Raw genomic sequence first — 22181 nt, 5'->3', positions numbered from 1 at the left:
TTAAGGAGTTTTGGGCAGGATTATCAAAGGAACGGTGGTAGATGGAGGAGTGAAACCTGACATCCAGGAAAGTTCTGTGCAAAAGTTTTTTGGTACACACTCAAACTAGAAGAAAACTGTTTGTAGAGTTAAGGAGAGTATGTGCAAGGAGTCATGACAATTGCTATATGGAAGTTCAGAAAGTTATCCATAAATTTCATTAGCGGCACAGCAGCTGAACTACAGACTATCCACCAGTTACACACAGCAGCACATCATGATCGAATGAAATTTTGAAAAGTCAAATTAGTGACCGAAGATCATGTAGCTTGATGGAAAAGTAAACTCAATGATTTGTTGCTGCACAAAGAAGCCATATTGTATAAAATAAGTTTTTAATACTGCAAAAACTATAGCACTTTTTAGAACTAAATTGTGGAATTCAAAGTACATAATTAAAAGCAGTATAAATTAACACGATCAAATTAAATTATAACAATGTTGTTGTTGTCCTTTCGGTTGGTCCCGTTTTGATCCGCCTTGGTATTTGGCACACGTTTCACGCTGGATGCCCTTCCTGACGCAACTCCAGTTTTACCTGGAAGAGGTCCATCATCCAAGGACTAACCAGGCTCCACACTGCTTAGCTTCTGAGATCTGATGGGATCAGGCTTACGCAGAGCAGACTAGTTGCAAACCCATTAACAGTGTCTCAATTTGGCCCTGATCAGGGCTTTGATCCTATTTCTTCCCCTTTCTTTTGCTCACCATTTGCTCCAGCTTTGAGGTATTACAGTAGTTGTTTATTTTCATCATGTGTTTATTATCTGTTCTATTTTGCTTTGTCACTTTTCATACTGCAGCCATTATTCAGTTCCATTCTAGTTTTGTTCTGTCAGTTTGTGTGTTCATTGTTGATTATTAGTTTATCACGTTTATTTTGTTTATCTCATTTTCTCATTTACGTTATCAGTTATGCTGTAGTACCGGGTTTTGTTTTCTGTTGATTATTGATCTTTGTTTGTTTTGTCATCAGGTTGTGTTCTTCAGTTCTTAGTCAGTTCCAGTTGAGCTTTGATTAAATATTTATTTTTCATTTATTCTCGGATCACTTCTCATTTTTTTTTTCTTTTGTACTTATTTTCTCTTGCTTCACTGTTTAGTCTCATGGTCATGCTATGTTCATAGTTATACAGTAGTGTTCAGAATAATAGTAGTGCTATGTGACTAAAAAGATTAATCCAGGTTTTGACTATATTTCTTATTGTTACATGGGAAACAAGGTACCAGTAGATTCAGTAGATTCTCACAAATCCAACAAGACCAAGCATTCATGATATGCACACTCTTAAGGCTATGAAATTGGGCTATTAGTTAAAAAAAAAAGTAGAAAAGGGGGTGTTCACAATAATAGTAGCATCTGCTGTTGACGCTACAAACTCAAAACTGTTATTTTCAAACTGCTTTTTTAGCAATCCTGTGAATCACTAAACTAGTATTTAGTTGTAAAACCACAGTTTTTCATGATTTCTTCACATCTGCGAGGCATTAATTTTGTTGGTTTGGAACCAAGATTTTGCTGGTTTACTAGTGTGCTTGGGGTCATTGTCTTGTTGAAACACCCATTTCAAGGGCATGTCCTCTTCAGCATAAGGCAACATGACCTCTTCAAGTATTTTGACATATCCAAACTGATCCATGATACCTGGTATGTGATATATATATGCCCAACACCATAGTAGGAGAAACATGCCCATATCATGATGCTTGCACCATCATGCTTCACTGTCTTCACTGTGAACTGTGGCTTGAATTCAGAGTTTGGGGGTCGTCTCACAAACTGTCTGCGGCCCTTGGACCCAAAAAGAACAATTTTACTCTCATCTGCCATGCTAGTTGATGTGTTCTTTGGAAAATTGTAACCTCTTCTGCACGTCTTTTATTTAACAGAGGGACTTTGCGGGGGATTCTTGCAAATAAATTAGCTTCACACAGGTGCCTTCTAACTGTCACAGCATTTACAGGTAACTCCAGACTGTCTTTGATCATCCTGGAGCTGATCAATGGGTGAGCCATTGCCATTCTGGTTATTCTTCTATCATTTTGATGGTTGTTTTCCATTTTCTTCCACGTGTTCCTGTTTTTTTTGTCCATTTTAAAGCATTGGAGATCATTGTAGATGAACAGCCTATAATTTTTTGTGCCTGCGTAGTTTTCCCTCTCCATTCGACTTTTTAATCAAACAACGCTGTTCTTCTGAACAATGTCTTGAAAGTCCCATTTTCCTCAGGCTTTCAAAGAGAAAAGCATGTTCAACAGGTGCTGGCTTCATCCTTACATAGGGGACACCTGATTCACACCTGTTTGTGCCACAAAATTGACGAACTCACTGACTGAATGCCACACTACTATTATTGTGAACACCCCCTTTTCTACTTTTTTAAATAATAGCCCAATTTCATAGCCTTAAGAGTGTGCATATCATGAATGCTTAGTCTTGCTGGATTTGTGAGAATCTACTGGTACCTTGTTTCCCATGTAACAATAAGAAATATACTCAAAACCTGGATTAATCTTTTTAGTCACATAGCACTACTATTATTCTGAACACTACTGTACATAGTCTGTCCTTACATTCTGTTTTCTCAGTTTGTTCTTATTCCCATTTGTTTGTGTTCACCCCACACCCTGCACCTGCCATTGTGTCTTCATGTCGCTTCACCAGCTCCTGTGTACTCGGCTCACACCTTGATTCTGTCTGCTTTGTGTTTTCATGTCCTTTTTTAGATTGTTTCTCACGTGCACCTAGTTAACTCCTGCCTTATTTAAACACCTCCCAGCCATCACTCCCCTGCCAGTTTGTTGTCTTTCGTACACATTCCAGCCTCTTGTTCACAGTCCTGTTTTTGCCTAACCATGTACTCTTTATTGCTCTATGTTCCTCGACAATGCCTCTAGCCTCATCCTGGATGTCTGTGTTTGCTCGTGCCTCAGACCCCTACTCGACCATGACTGCGTCTCTGCCTAATCCTGATTGTACTTCTGCTCCGCTGCTTGATCACGTGTACCATACCAGAGCCTGTAATAAAGACCATGTTTCCTCTTATACCTAAACCTAGTCTGGGAGTCTGCATTGCGGGTCCAGCCACTACGGGTGCCAGGCAGCCACCCGTCCTGACAAAAAGAATAAAACTAACTATTGGCATATTATATATTATATAAATGGTAAATGGACTGCATTTATATAGCGCTTTTCATCTGCATCAGACGCTCAAAGCCCTTTACAATGATGCCTCACATCCACCCAAATGTCAGGGTGCTGCCATACAAGGTGCTCACTACACACCGGGAGCAACTAGGGGATTAAGGACCTTGCCCAAGGGCCCTTAGTGATTTTCCTGTCAGGTTGGGATTTGAACCAAGGATCCTCTGGTCTCAAGCCCAATGTTTGACAATTAGACCATCACCTAAACAGATCCTTCTCATTTGATTGGTGGTTTGTATTTCATGTGATATGGATCATTTGTACCATTTGCCATTGTGTTCCATTTACAGTACAATTTTGGTTCTATTTACCATGCAATTTTGGTACTATACTTTTGTGTTAGCTTAAAAACAAACATGGTGGGGTTTGTTTTGGTGACAGACAATTTAAACAAGCTTACTGTTGGTCCAGTACACCGTAAGCAGTCTGGGTGCAGTATTGCAGTATTCACTGGGACATCTCTAGCTGAAATACAAGCACTGTGTCGGATGAAGAGCTCAAAAAATTTCTGTTGTGATTTTTCGCTGGAATGAGGAAAGCAGACGGCAGTCTGTATATGAAGATGTACATCACATACAGACTACATTGTCAGGATTGTCAGGCATTATATAAAACAAATAATGATTTTTTTTTTCATTCGTGTAATGGAAAGAATATTTTATTCGTTGAAAGATGAAATGTTCCATTCAACAAAGCGCAGCCGAGTTGAATGGAAAAGTCCATGTTTCACCAAATGAAATATTCTTACCATTTCATTCATAAATATTCACTATTTGTATAATATAGCACAAAATGGCACTCACCAAATACATGAAAATTAGAGGTGTCCAGCTTCTAAGTTATATGTTATTATAGATTATAATAAAATGAGTACCAGAAAGTTTGACCATGTCACCCCGATTTTGGCCTCTATTCACTGTACCTGTGATGTCTGATTTTAAGGCTTCGTTATGAACTTAGAAAATCATTCACAGACTAGTGCCCCGCTACCTAGCCAACCTAATTAAACCTTAAGTACAAGCCCGTGTTTTGTATTCTTAGAACGCAGGATTACTATGTGTTCCTAAGATTATAAAGAGGTCAGCAGGCCTCTTATCATGCACTTGTTCTATGGAACAATCTGCCTGTGGAGATAAAATGGTCAGATTCTCTGGGGTCATTCAAGTCTACATTAAAGACGTATCTGTTCTCCCTGTCGTATGGTTAGCATATCTCTGTAGTATTGAATTATGCTTCCTCTCCTGTTAATTTGTGTTAGTAACAATAGAACAGGTCTCATCCTCACTATATCTAAATTCTTGGTCTGTTAGTGAAGTACAGGGATAGCTGCCGACAACCATTTTAGTAACTTCTGTGCTCCTCTGCTGATTTGCTGCTGGTGAACTAATGCCTTAGGTGCTGTTATTTCTAGTCGACTGATTCTGGACAACAATGCAAAAATCCACGTTGAGCTAAATGAGAGGGTGCTGTATGGAGAACCAGCCAGCAAATTTTTGGAATGACACAAAGAGGTTTGTTTTCACAGTGAATGAGCTAAGCCTACCATTACTTACTGACTTCTCCTGGATATGTTGCCAGGTCCAATGCAGGTTACTTCCCCAGCCAAGGCTGGTACCCATTTACAGCTGAGTGGACTGACACAATATAGATGAAAAGGCTTGTCAAAGGACACAGACAGCTAACATGACGAGGAATCAAACCCAGGTCTACATATTGGTACCCCAAGTCCTGCTCCCATTGAGCTACTGCTCTTCTATGGGAAAGAATGAGGAAGAAAAAGCAACCCAACAACCATCCTTCAACAACATTTTATTACATCCATGTGTTACATCCAAAGTATTGTGTACACTTTCATTTTCTCCCTGCAGTAATTGCATATAATGAGCCAAATCATGTACATTCCATTGTTGCCGGCTGTGCAATAGCTAAACATACCTGAGTGAGCTGATTTGGTTTGACAGACAGAAAGACAGACAGACAAATAGACAGTACAATTATAGCACAAATAAATACGCACGTATTAATACAAGTATTCTCTCCCTGCAGGGGCACCTCTCTTACACCCTGTTTACACCAAGTCCACGACCGAGTTGTGATTGAAAAATGGCCTCTGCTCGCAGTCACTCTCACCCACTCCCCCACTGGACACAATGGGGTCTCCATGGTTGGAAAAAAATCCCTCTTGGTCGCCATCACTCTCCATTACTCCCCATCAGTCTCCAACAGGTATGTGAGCGTGTTGAACTGTTTAAACACTCGCACAAGTTGTGCGACCCGTTAACAGATACATGGTCTTATAATCGGTCTTAATAAACTCTCACGTCTCAACTCTCTCTGAACTTGATTCTATGGGTCGTAATAGACTCTCACTTGACTCTGCATGGGGTCGCATCAATGATCGTGGATATTAACATATTTTTCACTCGCACAATTCAGTCGAAATGCAAGCTTGGTGTAAATGCAAATACCAGATCACAATGGAGACCAGCCAAGACTTAGGCAGTGTTCACATGAGTAACTCTGGGTAAACACTGAAGGATTTTGGTGGAGTTTTTCCCGTTCAGCAGAGAGAAAGTGAATCTCTGTTCTGCTGTCCTCCTCACCTCTGAGCTGCTGTTAAAGTGTTTCACAGCCTCGGGACATTGAAGCGGCTGATTTTCAGAAACAATTCAGTTCATATTTCAGAAAATCCATGCTCGGCGGCACAGGCCATTTGAACCTGAGAGCTGGGCGGAAATTTGCCGTTACCGGTGGCTTAAAACTCTCAGCTGTGGTGCGCAGAAGAAACAGCTCAGCTTCAGCTCAGAAACCTACCCCCTCCCCCTCCTCTCGCTCAGCAGTAAACAGATCAGAGAGCAGGCACCGCGAGAAATTCTGATCCGCAAATTATCGGAACCCGATACCGATCCGGAATTGGATTGGCCCCAATCCTAGTGTAACCAGGGCATGAACAGTAATGTGTCTGCGATCTTGACAATGGTGCATCAAATCACATAAAATCACTTAAAATTCATCACATGATCTCAGGTGACCTTAATTACTCTGCTTTACATATATATATATAGAGACACACACACACACACACACACACACACACACACACACACACACACACACACACACACACACACACACACACACACACACACACACACACACACACACACACACACACAGAGAGACACACGCAATATGACCCCTTTAAGGAAAATTCAATGAATCTCTGCAGTAGGAGGGACAACTAAGACTACACCTGAAGTCACTGAATGCTAGCAAAGAAAACAATCGCTGATGAGCCGCTCCCCAACACATCTATCAGACAGGCCTGTCAGCTCAGCTCCCTGCAGAGAGACGAAAGGGAGGCAAAAGAGGGACCACACAAAACATGCAGCCTTTAAACGAGAAGCCACACTATGGATTTCTGTATGAGGAGTGGCCCAACCCCACAGACACAGGTGTGCATAACATGTAAATAGCAATTTTTTTGCTGTCTTTAATTTGAAACAGTTTTAAAGCCAATTTCAGAGAATAACAATCTTTTTAAGTGTGGGAAGTTTTTTCCTGCGTTCAGTTTGCACAGAGAGAACTACAAAATGGTTATTAAACAGTAACTCCCAACTAAGCATTAACAACTTAGCACAGGTGTAACTTATCCTGCCGATTGTACTTGGTTGCATTAATGCTCTTGCTCACATATGAATATGTTTTAGTTTGTGAGGACTGCATTGCCCTGATGAAGATCTTGAGACTGAAAGGTGATTTATTTATTAAATATACTTGCATGGAGCTAAATGTACAGAAAACTCAATTTTACCTTTTGTTTATCAGTATCTTGGCACATGCTATGGTTGTGTGTGTGTGTGTGTGTGTGTGTGTGTGTGTGTGTGTGTGTGTGTGTGTGTGTGTGTGTGTGTGTGTGTGTGTGTGTGTGTGTGTGTGTGTGTGTGTGTGTGTGTGTGTGTGTTTTGTACTTTTGGTAAAGTTGTAGCCCTTCCGGTCATGATTTTTCCTTTTTTGTGTCCATAACATTGAATATCACAAGGGGACTGTGATAAAGTCACAATAAAATGCCTCTTCTGTCAGGGTTTGAATTTGTGTCTTGTTTACTGTTTTAATTTTTGGTCTGTTTTGTTATTTTAATTTTTACTGATTGTTTTTCTGTGTATTCTTTCTCTTTTTCTCTGGCTTTTTCTGCTTGGGTCTGTCTGTCTCTATCTCTCTTGTTTGTCTCTGTCTGTTCTTGGTGGTGGGCCTCTCTCTTTCTCTCTCTGGCCATGCCCTGGTTCTGGTGCTTTCCACGCACACCTGTTCCTGATTTGCTGCTCATCACCTGGGTTATATAAGGCTCACTGGGTGCAGTAGTTCCTCGCCAGATTGATGCGCCTCTCCTTGACCACGCCTACAGCCTGATGTTTTTTTGTACTGCTGGTTTTTTTTGGACTTTCTACTCGTGTACCGACCTCTGCTATCCACACCAGTAAAGCCTTTTACTATCCAGAGCTGCTTGTTTGAACCTTGCATTTGTGTCCAACCGTTTTTGACCAACCTGTCTGTCATCTTCAACGCATGACAAAAGAACTCTGCTTAAAAACACCAGAATTTTTCAACCACAGTGCAACTCCTTCTGGCCTTCTCCATCAGTACTCTCAGAGCAAGCATTGCATCTGTAGTGCTCTTAATAAACATAAAACAATACTGCTGTTCACGGATCTTTACCCCTTATCTAAGCCTAGCTTCCAGTACTCTTTCCCAAAACTTCATGTTGTGGCTGATCAACTTTATGCCTCTGTAGTTACTGCAGCTCTACACGTCACCCTTGTTATTAAAAATCGGAACCCGCACACTTTGTCTCCACTCTGCAGGCATCCTCTCACTTTCCCAAGATGTTATTAAACAATCTGGTCAGAAACTTCTTTGGCATTGCTTGTATTCATTTTCATGACTCCACTGGAATGTCATGTTGACCTTTGTCATGTCATGTTGGCCTTTCCACTCTTCATCCTCTTCATAGCTGTTCACACTACATCTTTAGTAATCTCTTGTACTTCCTAATTTACTCTCTCCACATCATCCAGCCTTTTCTCTCATTTTCGTCATTCATCAGATCCTCCAAATATTCCCTCCACCTTCTCAACACACTCTCCTCACTTGTGAGCACATTAACATCTGTATCTTTTATCACCCTAACCTGCTGCACATCTTTTCCAGCTCAGACGTTTTCTCCTTCCTTACTGTTTAACTTCTTGTACAGCTCGCTATATGCCTTTTCCTTATCCTTTGACACTTCTCTTTTCACCTGACACCAGATCTCCTTGTACTCTTGTCTACTTTCTTCATCTCTCTAACTATCCCAGTCCTTTCTCCTTATACTTTGTTGAACAACTTCTACCTCTTTGTCTTCCTTCCACTGTTCAGATGTCACACCCAGCACCTTCCTAGCTGTCTCCCTCTCCATAGTGGAGCAGATAAGTACAAGGGTAAGCTGTAAAGTTCTAAGGCTCACCAAGAAGGAGAAATGCCATTTCAATAAAACTTGGCATGCATTAAGTTCAACTCTTCTGATGACTAACTTGTATGACTTTTGGCCAGAATTGTTCACTTGGTGATACAAGCATCAGATTTGGCATGAATGTTCTTCATAAATCAGTGTTTGAGAAAAAAAGTGCTGGCCACTTGAAAATCCAATATGGCGGCCAAGTAGGGGTCAATGAAGAATTACACAGGGGTCAAAAGTTAGAAATGCTCCAGTCATATTGAAAAGTATAACACAGTATTTGTCTGATCATAAATATTCGAAAAAGGTATAGTTTATGGGGTAAAAATGACAAGAATGGTGACAAAGGTCAGCTTCAGTTTGAACAGGGGTCAAAAGTTAAAGTTGCTCCAATTTTTGTAAAATGTGATGCAAATTATTGGTTGAGTTAATTGGGCTTTAAAAATGAATAATCTTGTAATATTCTCAAAGGCTTGACTCTCACTTCTACTCTTCTATTTTAACTCTTCTCCGACTGTCTTTGGACACGTTCTCCTCATCGTTTGGAAATTACATTTCTGACCTGGATATTTTTTGTGGCATTTATTTATTTATTTTTTTAAATGGGATGCCTTTCCTGACACAACCGTACTCATTTATCTGGGCTTGGGACAGGACTCAGAAAGTACTGGCTGCACACCTCATGTGGCTGAGAGAAGGTCATGGGATCAAATCCCACCTGTGGCTGACAAGCTGTGAGGATGCATAGCACCAGAAGTGGGTGGACTCACAATGCAGACTCCCAGACCAGGCGTAGGAGTAAAAGAAGTTGTAGTCTTTATTTCGGGGACAAGGTACGGTACACAGGTTGTGAGTCAATGGAGCAACGGTACAGACAGGGCTAGTCAAAAACGCAGTCATAATCAAGCAAGGTCCAAAGGCATGAGCAAACACAGATAATCAGGGCTGAGGCAAAAAGGGTGCAATCAAAAATACAGAGCAGGGTTCGGAAACACGGCAAGACAAAACAGGACTGATACAAGAGCTGGTAAGTGTGCAAAGACAAACTGGCAAGGGAGTGGTGGCTGAGAACTGTTTAAATAAGCATCTGGGTGATTGGATAACAAGGTGCATGTGCGGGAGAACATTCTAGATAGGGGGCGTGGCCGGAGGACAAAGACAGCGCAAGGTGTAAGCTAGTGAGGTGGAGAAACAGAAAGTGGAGTGATATAAGACACAAAGACACGTGAGCAAGTGCAAAGAGCGTGAGTGAATGGAAACACTATGCAGAAGGACACACAGTGAGAGATGAAGACACAAGAACAAGTGCAAGGGCATGGAGTAACAACACAATTAAATGGAGTGAGGAAAAACTGAGAATAAAGATAAATCAGAAACCGAGGACAGAATACAATACTAGTAGGCAAAGACTCTCACTACGTTAAAACATAAGAACTGAAAAGATAACAATAAGAAATTAAACACTAAGACAAAACTAGACTGGAACTGACTAAGACTAAGAAAACAAAGTGGCTAAATAAACTATAAGTAAAACAGACAAGATGATTAACAGAAAACAAAACCTGACACTACAGCATAACTGATAATATCACAAATGAGAAAAACAAAATAAACAAGTGATAAACTCATGAGGGACAATGAACACAGACTGGCTGCACAAAATAATAATGGGACTGAATCATGGCTAACGTAAGAAAAGTAATAAAGATACAAAAGTGCAACACAAAACAAAACAGAGAATAAACACGTGACAAAAATAAAACACTAATAAATCAAGGCCAGGGCAGACGGTGGGTAAAAGAAAGGTGGAAAAAATAAAACCATAACCCAGATCAGGGCCAAAACCTGACAATGGCCTTCCTGTGTGGAGTTTGCATGTTCTCCCTGTGTTTGTTGTGGTTTCCCTCTGGGTGCTCCGGCTTCGTCCCATATCTAAAGACATGCAGGTTCGGTGGATTGGAAACTTAATAATTGTCCGTGGGACTAACCTGGTTAAATAAAGGCTAAATTAAAATTAAATTAAATTGGACAAAATTTACACCGAACGCCCTACCTACTTCTACCCTCCCCATTTTTCTGGCTTTGGACCAGTACTCAGACTGTCCTGGCTGCACACCTTATGTGGCTGAATTCCCACAGTCACTACTACCCAAGTTAAAAGCAATAGGATTGCTGATGGAGTAAAAGTTTTATATTGGACATGGACACATATATTTTTAAAAATGCCATGATTCCAGGCAGCGAGTATTGTGCTAGCAACAGTTCAGTCTGAAATTTTATCCGCTTACTTCAGTGAAGGGTACAGGGGGGAGTCGAGGGTGGAGCTAGAATCCCTTTATTGAGAGAGTAGCGACATGATGAGCCGAGAGAAAAAAGGTCACATGACCCGTGGTGCCATCTTGGGGCCAAAACAGTATTTGTTGTTAACTAATCTGACTTATCTGCATGTAAATCCAGCTATTTCTATTTTATTTATTTATTTATTTATTTGTTGAAAATGATGGGTTGTTACGCATTTGGATGCACAAATAAACACAACAAGGGCTTCAACATGTACAGATTGTACAGATAAAATGTCCTGTACGATCGCAATGGGTTTCCATTAAAATCTCCTCACATGTAACCGGACTGATCAGTCTGGACGCACAGTATCAGCGGTACAAATTAAAATTCAGCGCTGACAATCACAGATTTGAGGAAAGTGGGACCAGAGTAATTTCCGTGATTAAAAGACCGACTGTTTATTTTTACACTGTGCTCAGAGTCGGACCTGCAGTCTGGACGTGCACCTGTTAAATCAGACAGCGCAAAAGGCTGTGATTTGACACTTTTCTACTTTCATTCTTTCCTCTCATATTTTAATTTTTTTTTTTCAGTTTGCACACTGATTACATTTCGGGATCACATACATTTGGCAGAAAAGTCTGCTAATTTACAACACGGAGTCGGAAAAAGAGGAAATTGTACAGCTTACCTTTGATTTGGAGGTGATGATTGTAGAAAGAAACGCTTGTTGAGGGTCATATCAGTCCAGAATAAAGCATAATCCAGCTATGGAGAACTTTAAAACTGTCACGCACGTTGGCATCATGACACGGAGTTACAGAATTGCAGAAGCATAAATCAGGCTTTAAATTGATTAAATAAATCATCATGAATTGCAAATTCATGTAAAATTTGATAGCTTAAGTATGTTTATATTTATTTTGATAGTACCTGTACCTGGATGTGGCAAACTGATTACAAAAACACGTTGAAAACATAAAAGGTTCGTTCAGTAGTTCAGCACAATTAGCCCCGAAATGGCACCATGTTCTCAGTTGTCGCTACTCTCTGTATAAAGGGACTCTAGGTGGAGCCTATCCCAGCAGTCATAGGGCATGAGGCGAGCACGCCCTGGACAGGACTCCAGGCTATCACAGGGACACATATAGATAGACAAACACATTTAGGCCTACACCCGCATGCACACCTACAGTCAATTTAAAGTTTCCAATTCACCTTGCATAAGTTTTTAGATGTGGGAACAAACAGGAGCACCAGGAGAGAACCCACGCAAACGCCACACAGAAAGACCCCAGGTGGGACTCAAACCCATGATCTTCTATGCAACAGTGAGGCAACAGTGCTAACCACTTCTCCACCATGCTGCCAAATTTCTGTAATCATGTATACTTAAATGTGTACATTTTAAACCAGAGGCAGTAGCTGATCTAGGGCAAAGCCGTAGATCCATTCCTGTTCACTGAAGCAGAGCTTTAAAACCATCGCTGGGTAAACTTCTCATTGGTGCTACGGCAACCAACTGCTGTAGCTACGGAAATCATCATCAAGCCTCACCGTAGAACCGCCTGCGATTAGAGCATCATTTCTCAGGGTCATTCCTCCTTTTTGTACATAAAACATTTGCAGATAATAAAATTGGAATTGAGTATGCAGTCTAACCTTGTAGCTGTAGTACTTGAAAAAAAAGTAGAAAAAAAACTTTTGATAACATTTATCGCCCTTGTGTGTGATGTTCAGCTCTCACGAAACACAGACTGCATTTCTTCCTTTCTGTCAGCCTCTCACTGAAAAGAACATCCAAACATGTGACTGCATTATAAGAATGTTGCTCTAATACGGCACGTGACTGGATTTGTTTTCATATATCACACCCAAATTCAGCACACATTCGGTTCAGCGTGGCACAAGTCACAGCCCTCAGAAACAAAGGAGAATAAAACAAAAAGAGAGAGACAGAGCGGTGTTCCTGGTTGTTTCATGGGCCACAGCCAACCAAGGAATGTGGAGGAGAATATTGCAGAGCTGTCATTGTGCGTTCAGGAAGGGGGAGCAGAGGGAGAGCGACTGTTTGAACTGAGACTAAAATGCTGTGAAAATGGTGGAGCTGGCATATTTACACCCAGGGCCTTCACAGGGGGATTACAGGCAACGTTTTTATGTCACCCGTTTGACAGCATCATCTCACGGAGTTTTTGAAAGCGTGCCTCATTAGCTGGGCCATGGCTGCATTTAACACAGCTGTGAGTTTATAAAGACAATGGCTGCCAAAGCTCCACGCCGTTAGCACACACCAAAGCCGAGGGTAACAATCAAAGCGGCCCCGTTCCATTTCCCTAAACTTGAGTGAAAAGTTTAAAATGACATTTACACGACAACTGGAGGCCCCCAAATGGATGTAAAAAGACATAATGTGAAAACTACATTCTACCCAGTAGGCCCTCAGTGCGCTAGTTAAATTATCCAAGGTTATACTGTAATTCCAAAACTGCTCCAGCCTGAAATGTTAGCATTTGCTACAGATACAGAAAAAAATGCAAGAAACAACCAAACTGAATTAAACTAGATGTTCAGTCAGTAGAGTGCAGATTTTCTCCATGCTATAACAAAGCCTATTAAGCTCCATTCTCACTTTCACATATACACATCATGGAAGGTTACGGGTTGACTCTTTGTTCAGACCAGTTTCTTCAGTTGTTATATTAGGTATATTTATATTCTACATAATTTGCAACAAGGATGCAAAATCTGATTTATTGTATTTCTGATTGACTTGTGTGCTGTATAAATTAAAATATATACTACAACATCCTTTGATCAATTTGCTGAAACCCATCCGTCCATCTATTCTGTCAGTTGCACATCGGGGCACAACCCTGGCGTGAAAACGGGGTGGTAAGTAAGTACCACACAATTAAATTAGATGCTATCGTCTTACAGTATAGCAGCCACTGCTTCAATTCAACAGCAAATAACACTCACAAATATACACTGGATCTCTATGGTATAACAAGACAACAGTTGTGTGTTTTCATGCTAGTGAGGCACTTGACAGTTAAGCAAAACAAAAGTGACACTGCCATAATCCATAGAGTATATGTTTTAAATTTTAAAAACTTGCAAATGTAGACAAAGTGGCACGCTTGAGAAAAACATGATTTTTAAATTAATACTCACGCCTTGACTTGGCCAAGTGGTTAATGTGCTTGGTTTCAGTGCAGAAGGTTCCGGGTTCAAATCCCACCCCTGCCACATTTCTCCATGTAATGTGGAGTTGCATCAGGAAGGGCATCCAGTGTAAAACCTGTGCCAACTCAACATGCAGATCCACCTTGGATTTGTGGTGGCGACCCCGAGTGCAAACAAGGGTGCAGCCGAAGGGACTTACTTACTCACGCCTTGACTTTCAGTCAGTAGTTTTCTGCAATGCCAGCTCCCATTCTTTTGTTGCTGCTAATGTACAAATATGTACTCATTTTCTGCATACACATTCATTACTAGCATCAACTCCACTGAGTTGAAATTGTAGGATTTAGCCTTTTATCACCTGTTATGCATCGGTATGGTTTGGTGTTTTTTGCACCTGCTATGTGTGTGAATCTTGTTATCTGTGCTCCATTAATGTGTGTGTGTTTTTTTTTTATCTCCTTATGCACATGCTTTCCTCTGGGTTAATTGAACTAACTCAGATCACCTGTTCTGAAACCAAAAACTCTGAGGTTTCCAGCTCAGACCTCGTACCAAAGTTCTTACATCACTGGTTATTGTCTAAGATGCATAACCATACCGTAAGACAGGAAGTACCAGAACCCTAAAGACCACAAAGATTTCAGCTTTGGCCAAAATCAATGGGGTCAAATGTCAGATTGTTGTAGCCCTTAGCATCTTCAAACCCAAGAGTAGTATTACCTAGTCCTTAAAATGACACAAACCACTTTGAACTTATTTTAAGAGCAAGTGAGAGAAAACAAAACAAAACAAAACAAAAAAAAAAACTCTGTTTTGTGTGTTGAATTGGAAGAAAAGCACTTAAAACCCATCATCCACTCTTTGTTTTCTTTCCTTTCTGTTCAAAAGCAACTCAACAACCTGACTGCAACCTTTCTCGATCTGACATAGTGTCTCAGCAAAGTATTTACCCAGCAATTACCCACAGAAACCTCGTGTCTCCTTACAGCCGGAGTCCAATAAAAAGAGAGCAGATGAGAACAGTGGTGAAGGCTCCTCAGCAAAAAAAAAAAAGAAAGAAAAAAAGAGACATTTTAATTCGCCAAGACATGGAAGCGAGGTACGCTGGAAACGCCGTGCACTGATGAAGATGAAATTGAACTTGATTAAAAAGCAAACAAAACACTTGACACGCTTTGTGAATGGGCACAAAGCTAATATGCAGATACCCACACCTTCCCGAGGACGCGAGATGAAAAAGGCAAGCTTTTAAAAGGAGAGCGTTTCCTCTGTTTGGATGACATATTTACACAATTATGTGCAGAATCTGAAACACTGCAACCAGCTTTTTTTTTTTTTTTTTGCGTCTCGACAACTCAGAAAAAGTTTAGTCCCCCCCCCCAGCTCTCTTTCTACTTTCATGTCGAGCTGATTAGGTGAGAGTGACAGAGATCTGCAGCTTTGTGCCGGCTGGCAGAACAGTGTCACGGTTTCTTTCTGACTGAGTTACTCTCACTTTGCCAATTCTCCCTCAGTGAACATTAGGACAATTAAGCAATACTGCAGTTAAACAAAACAGATTCCTAGTGTGACTGAATGCTTGCATTGATCACTGGAGCAGTGCTCAGAAAGAGCAGATCTCCACCAACACCAAGTGTTTACTCTTGAGAAATTCTATTGTAATGGAGTTATATTGAGTAACAACGACAGAAAAATCTGGCCACATTTTAACTCTCTACTAAAAATTTGTTCTGACTGTAATTCTGTTACTTATGAATTATCCTCTTCTAAGATGTGTGTTTCTGTAATTCTTCTGTAGTTGTCACAGTATTAAATGCAGGGTTTTCTCACTAATTTCAAACTTATATTCTGAGCAGCATTAAATCCTATACATTCAAAGTTATTATGAGAATAACTTAAGGTACATACAGGTGCATCTCACAAAATTAGAAGATCATGAAAAAGTTCAAAATTTTGTGAAAATTTGATATATTCTAGATATATTACATAAAAGCATTATTATTTTAATCTTCATAATTAGAGCGTATAGCTCAAAAAAGTACAAAAAATGTATCTCAAAATATTAGAAGATTTTATTTCAAGCTCGAGTAACTCACTATGTATGTTGTAAATACCACAAGTCTCTCAACCTGGTACAGTACACACAACCATAGTCATAGGAAAGATGGCTGACTTAAGAGCTGTCCAGAAGACACTCACTGACACGGTCCACAAGGAGGGTATAAACCACAGAAGGTTACTGCTGAAAGAGCTCTCTGTTCACAGAGTGCTGCATCACGGAAAACTGACTGGATGGGAAACGTGTGGTAGGAAAAGATGCACAAGCAACAGGGATGACTGCAGCCTTGAGGCCCGGTCACACGGCACATGGTGTTAGCTGAACAAAGGAAAAAAGTCCCAAAGTCACAAATCGTCAAGAAAAAGTGGATGAATGAGGCTGGACTTCTCCCATCACCAAAAAGCCTGCGAGTGCAGAGGGCATAAAACACTGAAACAAAACCAAAACTAACAAAAGAAAAATTAAGCAAACGCTGACCTTGACGCTTTAAAACAAAGTCAAAATGAAGCACCAGCATGTGATCATTTCTGCAGCGAGTCTGAGCTGTCCACAGCCACCTTCAACTGCATTGTTTTTGACGTACATCACAGCCAGAAATGGTGAGAGGCTGGAGAGAGAGAGAGAGAGAGAGAGAGAGAGAGAGGCTGGAGGTTGGTGAGGTTGGGTGAAGAGACTCTGTCTCAGAACTCCAAAATGACGCATGTGCAGTGGAGGTAGGGCGGACCGTTCAGTCTGCGATACCAGTCTTGGCTGGGGAAGCAACCTGCGTTGGACTGGGGTCCCTTTCAATGCTGGAAAAAATGTCTGTTGGACTTATATGATGCGAATGTACAGAGGTGGCCCAAGGCATACGCCAACTACGCGGTCGCTTAGGGCCTCCACGCCACCAGGGGGCCCCGAGAGCACCAAGACGTTGTGATAAAAAAGTAAATATATACATGAAATTAAAATAATATTGAATAATTTAAACGAAATTGTATTACACCCGAAAAAAATAAATTAATTTTGACAAAATACCAATACTAGGTTAATTGATGCCTCCTGTTGGCTGCTGCCACCATTGGGCAAATTTAGATGCACCGCTTGGGTCAGGTGGTCGATGACTAATCGTGAGGAATGAAGTGAGTGCAAGTCATGTCTCAGAAATGAAATGATCCCTCTGGAGCGGAGAAAAGAAAAAAGAAGTTGGAAGACGAGAAAAAACAACAAGACAAAGGTAGGTTTGCATGTCCAATATTACAATTTTTGTTGTCATTATTTGCGAAATGCTCCATTCATTTAGTGTAAAGTGCTTTCAGCTTCCCCTAAAATGTCCAAAAATAAGTGATCAAATATATACTGTTGTGTGTACATGTCATTGACTAAATATGCGCTACAACGCACTCAACTTTTGTTCAGAATCAGCTTCTTATCACTGGTAACGACGCGGCTTTCCTCTCATCAAACCTGCAGCTTGACAGTGCTTTAAACAGTGTGGACGCTGAGCGTCTACAGACTTCAATAGCGATACAAAGCATGCAGCGAAACGAGACGAGTCATTGGATAAATGCTGGGCTTTGTCCCGCCCATCGGACGCTCAGCATGTCTGGGGGTCTATGGGGCAGTGGGCTGGCCTCGTCTGGCCCGGACGCTTAGCTTCTGCATGATGATTGGATGATCTGTCTGAGGCTGAATCCCCTTTTGATTGACATTTGATAGTCTTCCTTACGAAGAAAAACTTAGAGTTAAACAGCAGGGCAGATCAACTCCTCAGATTAATTTGGTGCAAAAGGTGGGGAAAAGTAGCTCAGCTCTCAATGGTTTGCAGGCCAAAGTTAAAGCAATAGCCCCCAGTGCAATGTGTGTGCATTGCTATGCACACACATTGCTGTTATGTTGTGGATTTCTATGTTCACTTTGGAGATTATTTAAGTATTGTATTTATTATTTAAGTATTTAATTTTCATTACAACTTAATTTTTCTGTAAGATAATGTGATGTCATTTGATTCTATTTTGTATTTGGATATTGAACATTTTGCACACCATTGCACATCTGAAAGAAATTAAGTGTTGGGAAGGTGTAGTGACACGGACCCACAACAGGGGGCGGTAATGAACGGACAATGGATGAGCCAAAAAGTAACAATTTAATGTTGTGAATTGCACAACGGAATACAGACGATTGCAGTTGAGGAGTACAGTCAATCATACACAAGGTGACGTGTGGGCAGGCTCAAGGATAGAAGACGTCTGTCCAGAGAAGAGCCAGATCCCACACGGCTTCAACCGCCAACAGATCTGCAGAACACCGGAGCCGCCAAGTCCTGGGTCCCAGGTGGCCACCGTCTCCAGCTGTCAGACCAGGTACTGCTGGCAGAAACAGAAACAGTTAATGGTGGGTGTGTGAAGACACACCCAGTAATTGTTCCCTGAGTAGTTCCTCCGGGAGGGAGAACCTCCACCTCCAGATACAATATCACCCATGCAGCTCCTGTTGGTCTCCTTCCTGGATGGAGTGAGAGACGAAGACTGTCGTCCTCTCACTGTCCGCCAATCCAGCTTTAATAGACCTCGCAGGAACCCGGCTGCACACAGACCACTGTTAAGTTACAATAATAATCACAGCAGAGAAGGTTACCTTGTTCGGTAGCTGATTTCTTGGCGAGGAGGTGGAGTTGCAGTCTGGCCTTTATAGTGATGGTGATGAGTGACAGCTGGTACTGATAAGTGACAGCTGTCACTCCCAGCGGCTCCGACGCCCTCTCGTGCTTGGAGCCCGCATTCCAAGCAGGGCGCCATCTGGTGGTGGTGGGCCAGCAGTACCTCCTCTTCAGCGGCCCACACAACAGGACCCCCCCCCCCCCCCCCCCAACGCTTGTCCGGGACCAGGCTTGTCCGGGTGCCGTCGGTAGAAGTCGGCCAGGAGGGCCGGGTCCAGGATGAAGCTCCTCTTCACCCAGGAGCGTTCTTCAAGTCCATACCCCTCCCAGTCCACCAAATACTGGAACCCCCGGCCCTTCCAACGGACGTCCAGGAGCCGGCGCACAGTCCAAGCTGGCTCCCCGTCAATGATCCGGGCAGGCGGCGGCACCGGTCCAGGGACACAGAGGGGAGAGGTGTGGCAGGGTTTGAGTCGTGACACGTGAAAAACCGGGTGTATCCGCAGTGAAGCTGGCAGCTTTAGCTTCACTGCGGCAGGACTGAGGACTTTCAGGATGGTGAAGGGTCCTATGAATCTGTCCTTAGGTTTGTGGGATTCCACCTGCAGGGGGATGTCCTTTGTAGATAGCCAGACCGCCTGCCCGGGCTGATACGTAGGGGCCGGGGCACGCCGGCGGTCTGCATGGGTCTTAGCCCTTGTCCGGGCTTTGAGCAGGGCAGAGCGGGCAGTACGCCACACCCAATGCCGATGGCACCTCCTCAGATGGGCCTGGACTGAGGGCACCCTGACCTCTCCCTCCACTAGCGGAAATAATGGGGGCTGGTACCCCAAACATACCTCGAATGGGGAGAGGCCGGTGGCAGAGGACACTTGGCTATTATGAGCATACTCGATCCAGGCCAGATGGTCACTCCAGGCCGTCGGGTGCGCGGAGGTCACGCAGCGGAGGGCCTGCTCCAATTCCTGATTCGTCCGCTCTGCCTGCCTGTTCGTCTGGGGGTGGTACCCGGACGAGAGACTTATGGTGGCTCCCAGTTCCCTGCAGAAACTCCTCCAGACCTGGGAGGAGAACTGAGGACCACGATCTGAGACAATGTCTGATGGAATCCCATGCAGATGCACGACATGGTGGACCAGGAGGTCTGCAGTCTCCTGGGCTGTTGGGAGCTTCAGGAGGGCCACGAAGTGGGCCGCCTTGGAGAACCGGTCCACTATCGTTAAGATGGTGGTGTTGCCCTGGGACGGCAGGAGGCCCGTGACGAAGTCCAGGCCGATGTGAGACCAGGGGTGATGAGGCACTGGCAGAGGCTGGAGGAAGCCTTGGGTCTTCTGGTGGTCCGCTTTGCCCCTGGCGCAGGTGGTGCAGGCCTGGACGTACTCCCGGACGTCGGCTTCCAGAGACGCCAACCAGAAGCGCTGCCGGACAACTGCCACGGTTCTTCGCACCCCTGGGTGGCAGGAAAGCTTGGAACCGTGACAGAAGTCCAGGACTGCAGCCCTGGCCTCTGGTGGGACGTACATTTTGCTCTTCGGTCCAGTCCCTGGGTCCGTTTTCCATGTCAGGGCCTCCCGACGGTCTTCTCCACGTCCCAGGTGAGGGTGGCCACGACAGTGGACTCGGGGATGATGGTTTCTGTTGGGTCTGACAGCTCAGTCCTGACTTCCTCCTCGTGCACCCGGGACAGGGCGTCAGACCGTTGGTTCTTTGTCCCGGGGCGGTATGTGATCCGAAAGTCAAAACGCCCGAAGAACAGTGACCAGCGGGCTTGCGTGGGGTTCATACGCTTGGCGGTCTGGATGTACTCCAGGTTCCGATGGTCTGTGAAATCCGTGAATGGTACCGAAGCTCCTTCCAACAGGTGTCTCCACTCCTCCAGAGCCTCCTTCACCGCAAGAAGTTCCCAATTGCCGACATCATAATTCCTTTCAGCCGGGGTCCACCTGTGGGAAAAATAGGCACAGGGGTGGAGAACCTTGTCGGACTCCCCGCTCTGGGATAGCACGGCTCCTATCCCTGAGTCAGAGGCGTCCACTTCAACTATAAACTGGCGATTTGGATCGGGCTGCACCAGAACTGGTGCAGTCGAGAACCGGTGTTTCAACTCCCTAAACGCGGCTTCGCACCGATCCGACCAGGTGAAGGGGACTTTAGTGGAGGTCAGGGCTGTCAGGGGACTAACCGCCTGACTATAGCCCTTGATGAACCTCCAGTAAAAATTAGCAAAACCGAGGAACTGTTGTAGTTTCCTACGGTTTGTTGGTTGGGGCCAATCTCTCACCGCCGCAACCTTGGCCGGATCAGGGGCGACGGAGTTGGAGGAGATAATAAACCCCAGGAAGGACAAAGAAGTACGGTGGAACTCGCACTTCTCGCCCTTCACAAACAGCTGGTTCTCCAACAACCGCTGCAGGACCTGACGTACATGCTGAACATGAGTCTCAGGATCCGGGAAAAAGATGAGTATATCGTCCAGATATACGAAGACAAACCGATGCAGGAAGTCCCGCAAGACGTCATTAACCAACGCTTGGAACGTCGCGGGCGCATTGGTGAGGCCGAACGGCATGACCAGGTACTCAAAGTGACCTAACGGGGTGTTAAATGCCGTCTTCCACTCGTCTCCCTTCCGGATCCGAACCAGGTGATAAGCATTCCTAAGATCCAGTTTGGTGAAAATTTGGGCTCCATGCAGGGGCGTGAACACTGAATCTAACAGGGGCAGAGGGTATCGGTTGCGAACCGTGATCTCGTTCAGCCCCCTGTAATTAATGCATGGACGGAGTCCGCCATCTTTTTTGCCCACGAAAAATAAACCAGCACCCATTGGGGAGGTGGAGTTCCGGATCAGCCCGGCAGCTAATGAGTCCCGGATGTAGGTCTCCATTGATTCTCGCTCAGGATGTGAGAGGTTGTACAGCCTGCTGGACGGGTACTCAACGCCCGGGATCAAATCAATGGCACAATCGTACGGACGATGCAGGGGAAGGGTGAGCGCCAGATCTTTGCTGAAAACATCAGCAAGATCGTGGTACTCACTTGGCACCGCCGTCAGATTGGGGGGGGACTTTAACCTCCTCACTAGCTGTCACACCAGGCGGAACCGAGGATCCGAGACATTCCCGGTGGCAGGTTTCGCTCCATTGAACCACAACCCCAGACGGCCAGTCAATCCGGGGATTGTTTTAACACCCATGGAAAACCCAAAATCACTCGGGAGGTAGAAGGTGTTACATAAAACACAATCTCCTCCATGTGATTACCAGACACC

At 43.6% G+C, this 22181-nt stretch overlaps 1 long non-coding RNA gene across 1 annotated transcript; it reads left to right on the top strand.

Annotated features, from left to right (window-relative positions):
* The first annotated feature begins 511 nt into the window (after window positions 1-511).
* Window positions 512-21309, top strand: LOC117526502. Its single transcript, XR_004565310.1, has 3 exons — window positions 512-586; window positions 12906-12915; window positions 21300-21309. It is a non-coding gene; the product is annotated as an uncharacterized LOC117526502 (long non-coding RNA).
* The last annotated feature ends 872 nt before the right edge of the window (window positions 21310-22181 follow it).

Source organism: Thalassophryne amazonica, chromosome 15, assembly GCF_902500255.1.
Source record: "Thalassophryne amazonica chromosome 15, fThaAma1.1, whole genome shotgun sequence".
Classification (NCBI taxonomy): Eukaryota; Metazoa; Chordata; class Actinopteri; order Batrachoidiformes; family Batrachoididae; genus Thalassophryne; species Thalassophryne amazonica.
The sequence above is the reverse complement of the archived record's forward strand: the minus strand, read 5'-3'. Positions and strand labels throughout refer to the sequence as shown.